Below are 14040 nucleotides of genomic sequence, written 5' to 3' on the forward strand. Positions count from 1 at the left end.
GTGATTTGACAAGAAGGTTAGCAGGAATTTTAATTATTGACCCATCGATAATGTACAATTTTAAGTGCCCAGAGAAAAATGTCACATCCTTCAATTCCTCGGCTTTTACTTTTCCATGTTGAGATATGTGATTTGAGAGGTTATGAATGATTCCCGAGCACTAAGCCCTTCCACCAGCCTGTTCATCCCGTAGATTTGTTTTACTGCCCTTGAGAGTATTCTCAATAATAAAGCTCAGGCCAGATACTTCTTTTTAAATGACCCTTCTCCCTTTGCACAAAGGCAGGGTGCAAGAGGAATTAGCATTAGGTCACAGATAATAAACTTAATTACACTTCCTCTGTTTAGACAGCAGGAAGCAGCCAGAGAGTGTAAGAAAAATCTAGGTTACTTCCCAGGAACCAGCGCTCTCCGAAAGCATCATCTCTTTAGCTGTGTGTGCCTGGAGAAGCTCCACATCCCAGACTGTCCCAGAGCCCCCGAAGGCTACGCAGCCTGGAGGAGGATGAGAGGGACTCTCCGCCTGGGGCTGTAAGGTCTCCATCCCCACCTCCTGCAGCTTCTCTCACACTCGGACTGCAGACAGCTCTAAGAAAGGGGGTTTGCAGACAGCATTTCATTAAGGAACCTCTCGGTTGGATCCAGGGCCAAAACAGGTGTGACAAATGGCCTGTGATCAAGTCAGCCATCCCAGTTGCTGAAGAAAACTGTGCCCAGAGTTATCTGAATTCTCCCCCGGTGACATTAAATAGAACCAGAAAGGAGGCATCAGTGTTTTAAGCGACTATCAACGGAGGGACATGGGGAGCCCAGCCTCGTCCATTAACCAGGAGCACAGAACGGGCAGCAGCATCCATCAGCCAGAGGGTTGCCAGATATTACAACCATGGGCTGCCCAGTTAAATGTGAAAAGGAGCTCTTTTGGCTTCATTTGGGGATTTATTGAGAAAAGCTGAATACAGGGCACTCAGGGCATTTTGATGAATTAATACGGGACCAGGATGGAAATCACTAAATTTAGGACATGTCTCGTATATTTAGCACACCTGGCAACCATAATCAGCCCTCCAGGTCCAGGTTGGGGTCTCCCAGAAGTACGAGGTGCAAGGCTAGAGAAAAAATGGTCTGCCTGGCTCATCTGCCCCTTGGGGACTGTGTTCAGAGAGCATCTGGGGACCTGTTCTGCATTACCCTCAGCAGCCAGTGGAAGTCCCCTGAGGGTCAGTGGAGCGAGATCACTCCCTGTCATCACAGTAGGGGGCCCTCATGCAGCCCAAAACCCTGGGCTAATGACCACAGACACATTTTCCCCCCTTAATTTTTCCTTCAGTTTTATAACTCAGCTGTTCACTAGGGTCCCCCAGGGCCCTTCTGAGCTTTAAGGAAGACCCTCTCTCCAGCCCACTCTGACAATAAAGGCAAGTTTACTAGAACATGCATTATTATTACATGGTAATTATTCTGCCTCGAGATAGCACCCAAACAGTTGCAATATGCTACTTCTAATTAAGCTCTGGAACAATTTCAGCTGGTTAAATAAAGATATTTCTCAAAATGACTTTTTTTTATAAATATGCCATGCTGAAATAATATGAAGGCCAAATAAAAACTTTTTAATGAACTGACAACTGAGAAAGAGCAGAGCTGAGAGAGATTCTATAATTTAGATTTACTATAAATTTTTTAAAAAGCAAAGACAAAAAACAAATAACAAAGAATGTGAGTTGTAGCAGGATAACTAAAGGCAAGATCAAATAAAAAACTGCCATTAGTGCCATCAACAAGGGCGAGCTGCTCAGGCTCAGTGCATCCAGGACCATGCATCTTCTACAGAACCATCTGGGACACACATAAATTATATATAGCCGGTAGCCCACACCTGATGGGATTAAAAACTAAGGAATGCCAAGTCCATCTGAGGATGAATCAATGATCTAACTAGGGAAAAAGGGACATAAAGGGGGTTAGCTTTTACATGAGAACATCTATTATCTGCTGTAATTCATTGGTTATTTCTAATAAATGTAAGAAATGTAGAGAAAATAAATAAATTACATTAGAAGCTTTTGCATAAAAAAAAAAAAGAAGCTTTTGCATAAAAAAAAAAAAGAAGCTTTTGCATAAAAATCTGCTCTCAATCCCGGAGGAATATGGAAAGGATCACGAACTAAGCTGAGCAACTGGATGGCAGGACACCTTCCCAGTCTGAAATGAAGAGTTCAGGCAGGTTCAACACAGCTTAAGATTAAGTCCTTTTTGTCAAGAGATGACGAGAGGGAGGGCAAAGTGAATGGGCTGGCTCTGTGGTCCTGGTGACTGCTGGAGCTGGCTTCAGGGAAGAGATCTGGCCGTCCAAACTGTTCCCAAAGAGTCCTGTCTGCTTATTTACTCACATGCCTACAATGCTAAGTCACCATCCAGCATGGTTTCACATGCCCCCTAGGTATCAGTCACAGGAATGGATGGATGGATGGATGGATGGATGAGTGGATGGATGAATGGATGGATGGATAATAGAGGGAGGCGTGGAGGGATGAGTAGCCCAGAAGATCTGGCCCTGACCCCAAATCAGAGGGCTCAGGGAGGCCAGAATATTTAGCAGCCCCTAATCTCCATGGAGTTCTTACATTCAGAGATTTTCCACTGTGGGGTTCAGCTCTTGAGTTTCTCGTTAACCAAATTTCTCATTAAGCATCTGGCATTTACGAGTGGGCATTGTTCCCTCATTCTCCTTCCCACCACTAGAGCTGGTTGCCATTCTCCTCTCCACCCCCAGAGCTGGTCCCTCAATCTCCTCTCCAGCTCCAGAACTGGTCCACCATTCTCTCCACCTCCAAAGCGAGTACCCCATTCTCCTCTCTACCTTCAGAGTTGGTCCACCATTCTCCTTTCTGCCTCTAGAGCTGGCGCATCAGTCTCCTCTCCACCTCTAGAACTTGTTCCTTGATGGTAGGAACCTCGTGTTTTACATATCAGAATCCTCCAAAGCATTTAAAAGGACCCCTCCGCACTAAGAATACTCTGAAGCATTCTGATCTGAGGATCCATTAGTCTCTACCAGCACTGCTAACAGATCTCTCAGAGCCAGCAGTGTGTCCAGGACTGGCACCAGCCAAACACAACAAAACAAACACACCTGGAACCTCCCTCGTGCAGAGAGCATCTACCCTCCCCATGCAACACTTCTCCACATCAGCACAGGATGCAATGAAGAGAGGTCATGCAAAATGCTGCCCATGTTCCTAGTGTCTAGGAGCAGGAGAGTGAGATGTCTGGGGACAGAGAATGTGGGGGAGGGGAAGGTGGGAAACAGTGGAGATGAGCACTGCTTCTACTCTGCCAGAAAAGTGAAGGGCTCCGGGGAAAAAGATTCGTAACTCTGTGAGCCAAACAAGTTATGTCTATTCCCAGCCGGGAGGATTAAGTAATTTCTAAAAACAAAGCTAATGGTGTGAGAACGAAATGCTTTCGTGGATGCTCTCCCACATGGTCAAAACCATCAGGAAAAAGTGTGAGCCCGTACGCAATAGAGTTATTTTCCATCATTTTTAATCTTCGAATGGCTTTATTTATGACCTAAAATCTCGGAAGATAAAAACCAAACACACAAATCAATAATGTATGGAGAACCACAGGCAAATTATGTCATCTCAAAAAGATTCAAAAAGCCATGAGGTCTAGATGCACTTTCTCTAAGATGCTCAATTTATTCAAAGCAAACGACTGGAAATTTTATTTTTAATGGCTGCAAGGAAAGGACTTGATCTCACTCTCATTGGTAACTGACTCCTGTCTCCCCAAAGTCAGAGTCACCATCTGTACCAATCCTGCTATGATGTTCCCCATTTTCAATCATTTAGGGGACAGTGTGAGATAAAGCTCATTCCCGAACCTCCTACAACGAAAACAAACAAACAGCAAGTTTTCCTGACTTCCTTCTCTTCTACCTGGACACCTCATCACAGAGAGCTCCCACTAGAAATAAAATGCCTATTGTTATTTCTTACGGTGTCAGCTATGAGCTGGATTGTTGTCCAAACTCCCCCACACACATCCAATTACAGTCTTGATCCACTTCTTTCTATACATTATCATCTATTATTTCTCTCTTTTGCCCCCCTCCCACTCTACCTATCTTTTCACATCCATGTAAACATTTAGCTACCAGACCTTCAGAGAGTGGCTCACGTTTTCGAGATTCTCCTATTTTCAACCAGCCAGTGAAAGTTGGGGCTGGGAGCCCTCTGCATTCCCTTGAACTTTGAATCAAAGGGTCTTGTTTCTTAACTCTGAGATTAAAGGTAACAAAGAGATATCACCACATAGCACAAAGTCACTTTAACACCATGATCCACCGACACTTTACAAAACGTTCAGAAGCATCTGGTAGAAAGGAGAACACATGCCCTAGAGTTCTACACTCCGCATACGTCTTTAGGAGCCAGGCTGGGTGTATCGGGTGAGGCTCGGCAGCGGGAGGCACCTGCAGGGATCCAGGTCTCTCAACCACGAGCATTTCACCAAGTCCTGTGGGCCTCGCCTCTGGGACCACATCCCTGCTGTGTCCTTGCACAGAAAGGGATTTGGTTGCTGCGTGGGCTCCAACAGGGACCTTCCCAATAAGCTGTCTGTTGGAAGGCAGTGTGTGCAGAGCAATAAAAGTAGCAGAGTCCTAAATAATTATGTGTTAATTGAGTGGAGGGGAACTTCGCAAGTGGAACATAATCAGGAACCAATTTAACTATTAGAAGTTCCTGGCACAATTACAGTCGCTAAAATGACTTTATCATGACGGAGCCTCAGGCTTTTCTAGCATCTCTGCTACCCAGTGTCTACTGCCAATAAAACTGGAAGATGAGGTGCCTCATTACGACACAGGGAAAAACAGCGAGGAAAGCAAGAAAGCCACTGAACTTCCAGTGGAAAACAAAGCCCCATTTCTCAGACGGTGAAGCTGCGGAGTATTTCATTCCTCCCGTACGCTTGCTTTAAGTTACGTAATTAGATTGTACAGTTCACTATGAGGGCATCTGGCAGTAAGGCAAGAGATGCTTTGGGGTAAAAAAAAAAAGGAAAACAAGACAAGAAAACAAACCCCACATCTTTTAATGAAATGTTTTGCCCAAAATGAGTGGAAGAAAGGAGACAAATTAAAAGTGACAGACTCTATCCCTGCAGAAGAAGGCATAGGAGTTGGAAAATTGCCTTAAATGATCTCCGCATAATTCAGGAATGCAGGGACGGAGGGAAGACTTCAGGAGGCGTGACAAGCGAATACACAGAACATCACTTCAACCAGCAGGCACGGGGAGGAAGGCCTCCCCTTGGTCCGCCAGCACAGCCCGGCCTCGGCAGAGGAGCACTCCGGTCAAGGCTCCAACCAGACAAGATCAGCCCCTTCCTCTCATGGGACCCCGGCGGGCGGGGGTGGGGGGGGCAGTGAAGACCACAGGCACACAAACTAGTGACGTCCCAGCAGGACCCTGGGATAGGATGCGTGGGGTGACACACAGAAGGTAGGGGCCTGGCTGGGACCTCCTCCCACATTTGCGATTTGGGAGATGGTGGGAAGACCTGTGTGAAGGGAGCTTCCAGGGCATGAGGCTGGGAGGGTCGGCTGGGGAGACTGTGGGAGGCTGGGGGTGCTGGGGTACAGTCCACAGCGGTGTCTTAAAGCAGGGAAGGAGCTGTGAAGTCAAAAGGTACAACTGCCATGGTTTCCTGGATGCACTTGAGGCCTTCCTTTTTGTCAAGATTTCCTGATTTCTTTTCCAAATCAGGCTTCAGCATCCGTCAAACTCTGAACTAAAATCCAAATTGCTGTGAACCGTGGCACTGGCCAGCCTGGTGCAAGCAGGACTCCCAGGGAGTGTCTGCTCAGGACCGAGACGGCGTCATCCCTGCCATGGGCGGACGTGTCTGGCCCAGGCCCACCCGTCCGCTCCTGCTCAACAGAGTGGCACTCTGGGTGCACACTCGGTCTCCAGTCCCTGCCAACACAGGACTTGTGGCCGTGAGCCGCCGTGGGCTGAAGGCGAGATGCCCCGATGGTGGCCAGGAACCACCCAGTTCTAGGATCCCTGTCCTGCTCAGCCACCTCCCGCCTCTGTTGCTTTGCTGGCGAGCATTTGCTGAGCACCTAGCACATTCCCAGTGACTTCTGTCACTTTGATAAAAATTATGTCATCTAATGCACACAAGGCCTGTGGGGTATGAATTACCTTGTATTTTACCCCAAAGCCTCCAAGAGGCAGAAGCACAGGTGCCTGGAAGGGCAGAGCGGGCTTAGACCACGTGCATGACCGGTCCCCGTGCCACAAAGCCTTCCTTAAGAAGCTCAACCAGCGTCGGTGGCCGGACACAGATAAAACCCTGAGATTATTTTGCTTTTATGTTGTACTAAGGAAAATCTCCAGCACCTACGAGACTAGACCCCATGAGGGACTCACGTACCCGTCCCCGGGTTTCAATGATGATCACTTTCTGCACATTCCGTCTCTCCCCATCTCGTCCCCTTCACATTATCATCATTATTGTTTTCCTTTCTTTCTTTTTTTTTTTAAGATTTTATTTATTTATTCATGAGAGACCCACAGAGAGAGAGAGAGAGAGAGAGAGAGAGAGGCAGAGACACAGGCAGAGGGAGAAGCAGGCTCCATGCAGGGAGCCTGACGTGGGACTTGATCCCGGGACCCCAGGATCACACCCTGAGCCAAAGGCAGATGTTCAACCACTGAGCCACCCAGATGCCCCATTATTGTTTTCCTAATAGACTTGAGCTTTAGAGCGGATTTAGATTCATAGCAAAACTAAGTGTACAAAAGTTCCCATATGCCCCCTGTTTCCCCCACTATCAGCATCTTGCACCAGGGGATACACTGCCTACAGTGCATGAACCCACACTGACACATCATTATCACCCAAAGTCTGGGGTTTGCATAGGAGGGGGCATCTTGGTGTACGTTCTGTAGGTTGGGACAAATGTATAAGGACAGGAACGCACCATTACAGCATCCTACAGAGCAGTCTCACTGCCCAAAACATCCTCCGCACGCCACCCACTCATTCCTCCTTCCTGCTGAGCCCCTGGCAACCACTCATCCTTTTACTGTCTCCATAGTTTTGCTTTTTCCAGGGTATTATAGAGTTGGAATCATACAATAAGTAGCCTTTTCAGATTGGCTCATATTATTATAATATTTTCTAAGTCCCTTTTTGCCAGGTTTCAGATCCTTAATGCTTAAAGGAGCTTTACAGCAAGGGCGTATGACACATTCTCTCATGAGGCTCCTTTCTTATACACCTTGGCAGTGGAGAGTGCCCGCCTTCCAAAGAATTTATGGGTCATTCCCAGCATCAGGGGACACAGTGCCCCCGTACTGCTACCTAATAATGCTCAGGACATACCCCTGCCATTAACGAGCTGTGTGGTTTTGAGTAGGTCACTCTGCTCTCTGAGCCTTGGTCTTCACCTCTGTAAAATGAGCTATTAACATCAACCGCAGTAGGCTTTCAGGAAGTCCCGTGTCTACAGCACAGCAGGTGTCCCATGGATGGCACTGATGACAATTACGGCGCATACACATATGTGTCCCTCTCCATATAGGCCCACTGGGAGACAATCCCACTTTGGCTACTTCTCAGCAAGCTTGCTCGTTGGAACTGTGCTTCCTACATGGCTACTATCCCCACCCCTGTCTCCGTCCCCCTCCCATCCTTCAAAGCAGTGAACTAAGCCCTACAGCCTGTTTTTGTAAATAGAGTTCTTTTTAATAAAAATTTTGGTAACATACACATAACATAAATTTACCATTTTAACCATTTTGAAGCGTATGTTTGGGCGGCATTGAGCACATTCACGCTGTTGTGCCACCATCACCACCATCCACCCCCAGAACCCTTTCACCTTCCCAGACAGAAACTCTGAGCCCATTAAACAACAACTCCCCACCCTCCCCATGCCCCAGCCCTGGCAACCACCATTCTACTGCCTTTGTCCAGGAGTCTGACTACTCCAGGTCCCTCCGGGTAGAATCATACAATACTTGTCCTGTTGTGACTGCCTTATTTCAGGGAGTATCACGTCCTCAAGATCCATCCATGCTGCTGCAGCTGTCAGAAAGTCCTTCCTTTGAAGACTGAATAATATTCCAACATGCAAATGGACCACATTTCATTTATCTGCTCATCTGCAGATAGAACAGTTGGGTTGCTTCCATCTTGGGACTATTGTGAATAATGCTGCTGTGGACATGGGTGCATAAATATTTGTTCAAGCCTCTGCTTTCGATTCTTTTGGGGATATTCCCATAAGGGGAATTGCCGGAACACAGGGGAATTCTATTTTTAACTTTTTGAAGAACCAACACACTACATTCCACCAACAATGCACAAGGATTCCAATGGTTGCACACCCTCAGCAACACTTGTTAGTTTTTGGTTTTGTTGGTGATAGCCATCCTAATGGGTCTTAGGTGATATAAATAAAGTTTTATTAGAACACAGCCACACCTACTCATTCAGGGATTTTCTGTGGCTGTTTTCCCACTATAATAGCACTGCTGAGTAGTTGTGCCTACTAAGTTACCTGGCCCTTCATAGAACATTTTGTCATCCCTGGGAAGCTATAATTATCTGTCCTCTATAGCGTTTTGGGGGGGTTTTCACCACACAGGCTAGAGGGCAGAGGAAGCCTAGGCCCACACAGCTTATATAAGAGTGTGTGTGAGATTATGTATCACTGGAGTATTTTTCAAGTTCTAAATATGTGGGAATGGAGGATGGAGGATGGAGGGTGGGAATGAGGAATTAAGAGTTTCTGTTTGGTAATGAAACATTTTAGAAATAAGTAGTGGTGATGGTTGTACAACATTGTGAATGTAATTAATGCCAATGAATTGTTTGTGTGTAAACGGTTAAAATGGCAAATTTTAAGTTATATATATTTTACCACAATAAAGAGGAAAACTTGAGAAGGAAAGGGAACCAGACATTTCCAGATATTGCAGCAGTGGGAGTCATGATTTCTCTGTCCTAAACGCTACCATCAGTGTGATTCAGCTCCACGATTTCATACACCTCTGCCCTTTGCTTCCCAAAGAATAAGGCTGTTCAGATGTGTTTTCAGGGTGGGTGGGGCATTAATAAATAAGCATAAACATAAATAAGCAGGAATAATAATGGTAAAAATCATCCATCCAGAGTCCTTTATGGCCCTGGTATGTCACTTGTCACTTAACTTGACACATGATGATGGTCGTGGACATGGTGTGTCCCAGATCTACTGTGAGTCCCCTGATGCCCATCTGTGCTGAATCTTTATCCCCTACAGCACCAAGCAATGTATCTCATATAGAATAAAATATAGTAGAATTGAATCCACACAGTAAGCCCAGGGAAAAATTAAGTGGTCAGAGGCCTTGAGCCAACTGTAGGGTTCAAGGCAGAAATTCTAAAGACAATCTAGGATAATTACAAAGGGGAATGCTTCTTTCTAGTTATTTCATGCTTGGAATATCCCAGTCATGCCGAGAATTTATTCTGGTTCATTTTCAAAACCTGCTAAAGGGCACTGCCATCATTTAGCAAACGAATGTAATTTGCTTTAGGCTCATTTGTGACAGGCTAAAAATTGGGATACATTCCTTGCCCTGTCAGGGGCCTAGGGGCTCAAGAACGTTCTGAAAGTGGCTACCTAGCAGTGGGTAATGTTCTCCACATTTCCCCAGCCACAAGGTGTTTGGCTACTTCTACTCACTACTGGTTTCGTTTCCCTCTCACTAGGCCAAGTGGGCCTCTGTCTCTCCCCACAGAGAACTACATGACGAGGTGGGCAGGTGGAGGGGTGCAGGAGCCTTGAGATCTGTGCCTATGTCACGTTCCTCATTCACAGGCTGTGCAACCTCAGGCAAGTAAACTAAAAACTCTGAACTCACTTTTCCCAGTGGGTAGGGGGGATTAGAGGAGTCTATTTGTAAAGGGCCTGGGTCGTACTAGCTCTTCCATGATTGGCAGCTACTATTGGTTATGATAATAATACAAAAGAAAAATGCCTCAGTCGTCTTCTTTGCTATTTGTTTCAGAAGAGGTGTCTGAAGGAAGATAAAGAAAAAATTAGGAGATCAACGTTCATGAAAGCTCACCTGTTGTCAGGCTCTCAGAAAGTCTTACAACTTTGAGCTCCCAGCTCTTTGATTTCACTGTGGCTCAGAATTATCATCATTCACATGTCAAGTACATGGAGATTTCTTCAACCATCTTTGTCCATGGAGAGTAGCTCCAAGACTTTCATGGAAGGCATTAACTTCCCAAGGTAGATGGAAATGGGTGGCCTGATGAGGTTGGTGCTCAGAATCGGAGACCATTTTCTTAACGTCACCAGAGCTAGGGTGTCAGTGCAGGGCTACAGCTCACTCCTGGCTCCTGGTTTCATAGGTATCAGGTGAAGGTTACCCGCTCTGGGGCGGGCTACCATCTTGGTAGGTTTTCTGCTGGTGCATAACAAATGACCACAAATAGGGTGGCTTAAAACAATGCCCATTGATTATATCACTGTTCTATGCGTCAGAATTTCCCTGAGTGGGATCTTCTGCTTAAAGTCATAGAGGGTTTGGGTGAAGATGTGGACCAGGCTGGGTTTGATCCAGAAGTTCTTATCTTCCAGGTTTGTAGGCAGAAACCAGTTCCTTATGGTCTGAGGTCCCTGTACGTGTGAGGTCCCTATTTCCTTACTACAAACCAGGATCCACTCTGCTCTTAGGGGCTGCCTGCGTTTATTCTCTCATGGTCCCTCCATCTTCGAATCAGCAAGGGCATGTGTATGCTTCTCATGCTACAAATCTCTTGCTTCCTTCTTTTGCTACAAGCCAGAGAAAACTCTTTCTTTTTAAAGGGCTCTCCTGATTACATTAGGCCCACCTGGATAATCCCTGTCTTAAGGCTAATTATTATCGTTAATACATATGCAGGATCCCTTTGTCCATAACAAAATCTAGGAGGGATAATGCCTCACTATTCATGGTTCCACCCACACTCCAGCAGAGGAGATTCCATAAGGAGGAGGGTCCTAGAGACCCTCACTGATCCTTAGAGACCCAAACCACAGGGTGGGTGGGGCATTAATAAATAAGCATAAACATAAACCCTGGCTTTTCTGGGTCCTACTCCCATTCTCCTGCAGCCTGAGACTAAGCCCAGACGGACAGGATGTCATCACGGCATTCCTTCCTTTGTCAGCTCTTATGCTGTTCTGAGTATTTGTGACAAGGTGAAAAACTCGGCATAGGGAAGTGGAGGTTAGAAGATAGAGCTAGGAATACGAACCTGAGCCAGGTCTTGTGAGAATGAAGTGGCTCTTTCAGGAGGACATTTGTCTGCAATCTGCTGAGTGACACTTTCTATTAACAGATATAACCTTATTCTAAGCCTGTGATGTCATCCGATACCAACCTCATTTGTTCACTGGATTCAGTGTAACAACCCAGACCAAAGAGCTCAAGAACCAAATAACGATTTCCTTCCCCATACAGTCCATGATATGCACTTAAGTAGTCCTTCACATTTACATAATTCCTCTGATCCACACTAAAGAGATGAGGCTGTCTTTTTATTGAGAGTAGCACAGTCCTGAAGACTGAATAATGGAAGTACATCTTCCACTCCCATGTTACAAACCCAAACAGGGAAATATATAATTGAACAGTATCCTGACCAACGTTGCACAGTATCAGATCTCAGAGGTGAGCAAACCTTAGCCCCTGGGCCAACTCTGGCCCGCTGCCTCTTTCTATAAATCAAGTATTATAGGCACACAGTCATGCCTATATTCATTCACATGCTGCGACCGAGAAGGCAAAGTCCACCAAGATGAGAATGAGATCTACTATTCCATCAAATGATATTCAAGGAGAATAGCTCTCACTACTTATTCCTACCTCTAACAACGGTTTAATTAATCCTTCCCTATTTTTTAATTAAAATCTACTCCTTTCACTATTAAGACCATTTGATCTTGTTTATTCTTTCCTGGCTACAACAGTCAGCATCTCTCTAACCTCAGCCAAGGCTATCAAGCAACCCCGTGCTTTCCCGGCAACGGAAGCCCTGGGATGACATTTGGAAGGTTGGGATTCCAGCCTCGGCTGGCTTTGGAGGCACCTGAGTGTGCTGCTTAGAGCAGAGGCTTCAGGGATAAACAACCCGAGAAGAAATCAAAGCTCTACCACTGACCAGCTCTGGAAACCTTGAGTGGGTTTCCTTAGCTCTCTCGTCTGCGAAATGGGCATCAAGAATACATTTCCTCGCTCAGTGGTAAAGATTCAATGAGCTATAAAATGTGTGTCATGTCTAGGACAGTTCCTGCAGATGGTGAGCACCACGTAATTGTTGGGAGGTCTGCAAATCACTCTCAAGCACTTCAGTGGGGCACCGGTTTGAGGGATACGTTCTAGTAACCAACCAGCCACTAACCTTTAATGGGAAAACCACATTCCAGAGGAGTGCTTTGATCAAAAGGGGAAGCAGGGGAATAACAATCGTTGGAAATTACTTTCTTTTGGGGAATTTGTGCCTTCTTAATGAGTATAATGGGTAATAGAAATGGGCTCTTCCAATTGAAACCAATGCTATTCAAGGTACATGAACGAGCTAAAGTATTTTAGACTCTCTCCAATGGATCTTAGGAGCCCAGTGTCAAGGGACAGGCCCAAAGCTTGAGCCCATGTTCTAGCATCATGTCACTGGTTTGAAGGATCCTGGTTGCCTGATGATGACTACAAGCTTCAGTGAATTTTGCCTTCGGAATACTTTCTCAGCACCTAAAATTAGAGAGATGTGGGGCTTCATGATTGCACCAGCTGGTGAAGAGGTGTTTTTTAATAACTATCTCAGTGGCTGGCTTTGATAGAGGACTGGCCTTCATTATAATCTGGTAGCAAAGAGAACAGGTAACTTTTCCCCATTTTTAATGAGGAACAACTGACAATATCTAAAAAGAAAGAAAGAAAGAGAAAGAAAGAGAGAGAAAGAAAAAAGGACAAAACAACCCTGAAACCTGCCTTTGGCTGGTACCCAACAGTGTGGCTCTGCCCCCGACACGAAGGTGACCTGGTGCTGGATTGGGCTGTCCGTGGGATGACACACTCACGAGTCACCACTCCCACCTGGAGCCTCAGGGGGGCCAGACATGTGCTGTCTTCTCAAGCTGCCCCTGAGGAAACACACTTCCCAGGCATTTCTGAATTCTAACACTGGCACGCTGTTTAATGAGTGCCCAATTAATGGCAAGTATGAGATGACAGGCAGATGACAGTTAGGGCCGCCTCCTGTCACCCAGGAGATGTGGCTGGTGCTAGGTTGTCAACTGCCTTTGAGATGGGTTATTTCTGCTCCGCCCGTCTCTCTGTCATTTCAGAACCAGGGGTTGAAGGCATTGGGATCGGATTCCTCTTCCCACAAGGGTCTCTGCTCAGTCAGCATCTACATGACACCGCTTCTCCATGGCCTTGAGTATCTTTGTTTTCTGGCTGCGTCGATCCCATGACAACACACAGCGAAGCTGGAGAGAGAGCCCAGGACCCCGCCCGCCTCCTCACGAATCAAGAACCAGCTTCGTGTGAGTGGCTCCCTTCCTACAGCGGCTCTTTTCACCCTGGAGAGACCACTCAGGAGTCAGACGCACGGTGGCTGATTTCACAGCTGACCTTGACACCACCCAGCAGCGAGACAGTGGACACAGGTGCTGAATGCGCGGACAAGGACAGGAGCTCTGGCAGGGGCCTGGGGAAGATACGTCGGGGAAACCCGTTGGAACAGCCTGCCTTCGTGCTAGCACAGCGAGCTGAAAGGAAAGATGGGCACCCTGCTCCAGCCCCAAGCACCCACGGGTGAGAGAGGTGAGAGAGGCCTGGCTGCAGGGGACCTTGCGGGGAGGCTGGGGAAGCGGCTGAGGAGCCAGGTCACACGTCCAGCCTCACCCCGAAAAAGGAGTTGGCCCCCTGGACGAAGCAGCAGCACGCGGCCCTGCCCCGGGAGCCGTGCCTG

General features: G+C 46.7%; 1 protein-coding gene across 2 annotated transcripts in view; it reads right to left on the reverse strand.

Moving 5' to 3' along the window:
* DOCK1 (dedicator of cytokinesis 1) overlaps nt 1–14040 on the reverse strand; it is a 497787-nt gene that overhangs the window by 102214 nt on the left and 381533 nt on the right. The gene's annotated exons all lie outside the window — the stretch shown is intronic.

This window comes from Vulpes lagopus, chromosome 2, assembly GCF_018345385.1.
Source record: "Vulpes lagopus strain Blue_001 chromosome 2, ASM1834538v1, whole genome shotgun sequence".
NCBI classification, from domain to species: Eukaryota; Metazoa; Chordata; class Mammalia; order Carnivora; family Canidae; genus Vulpes; species Vulpes lagopus.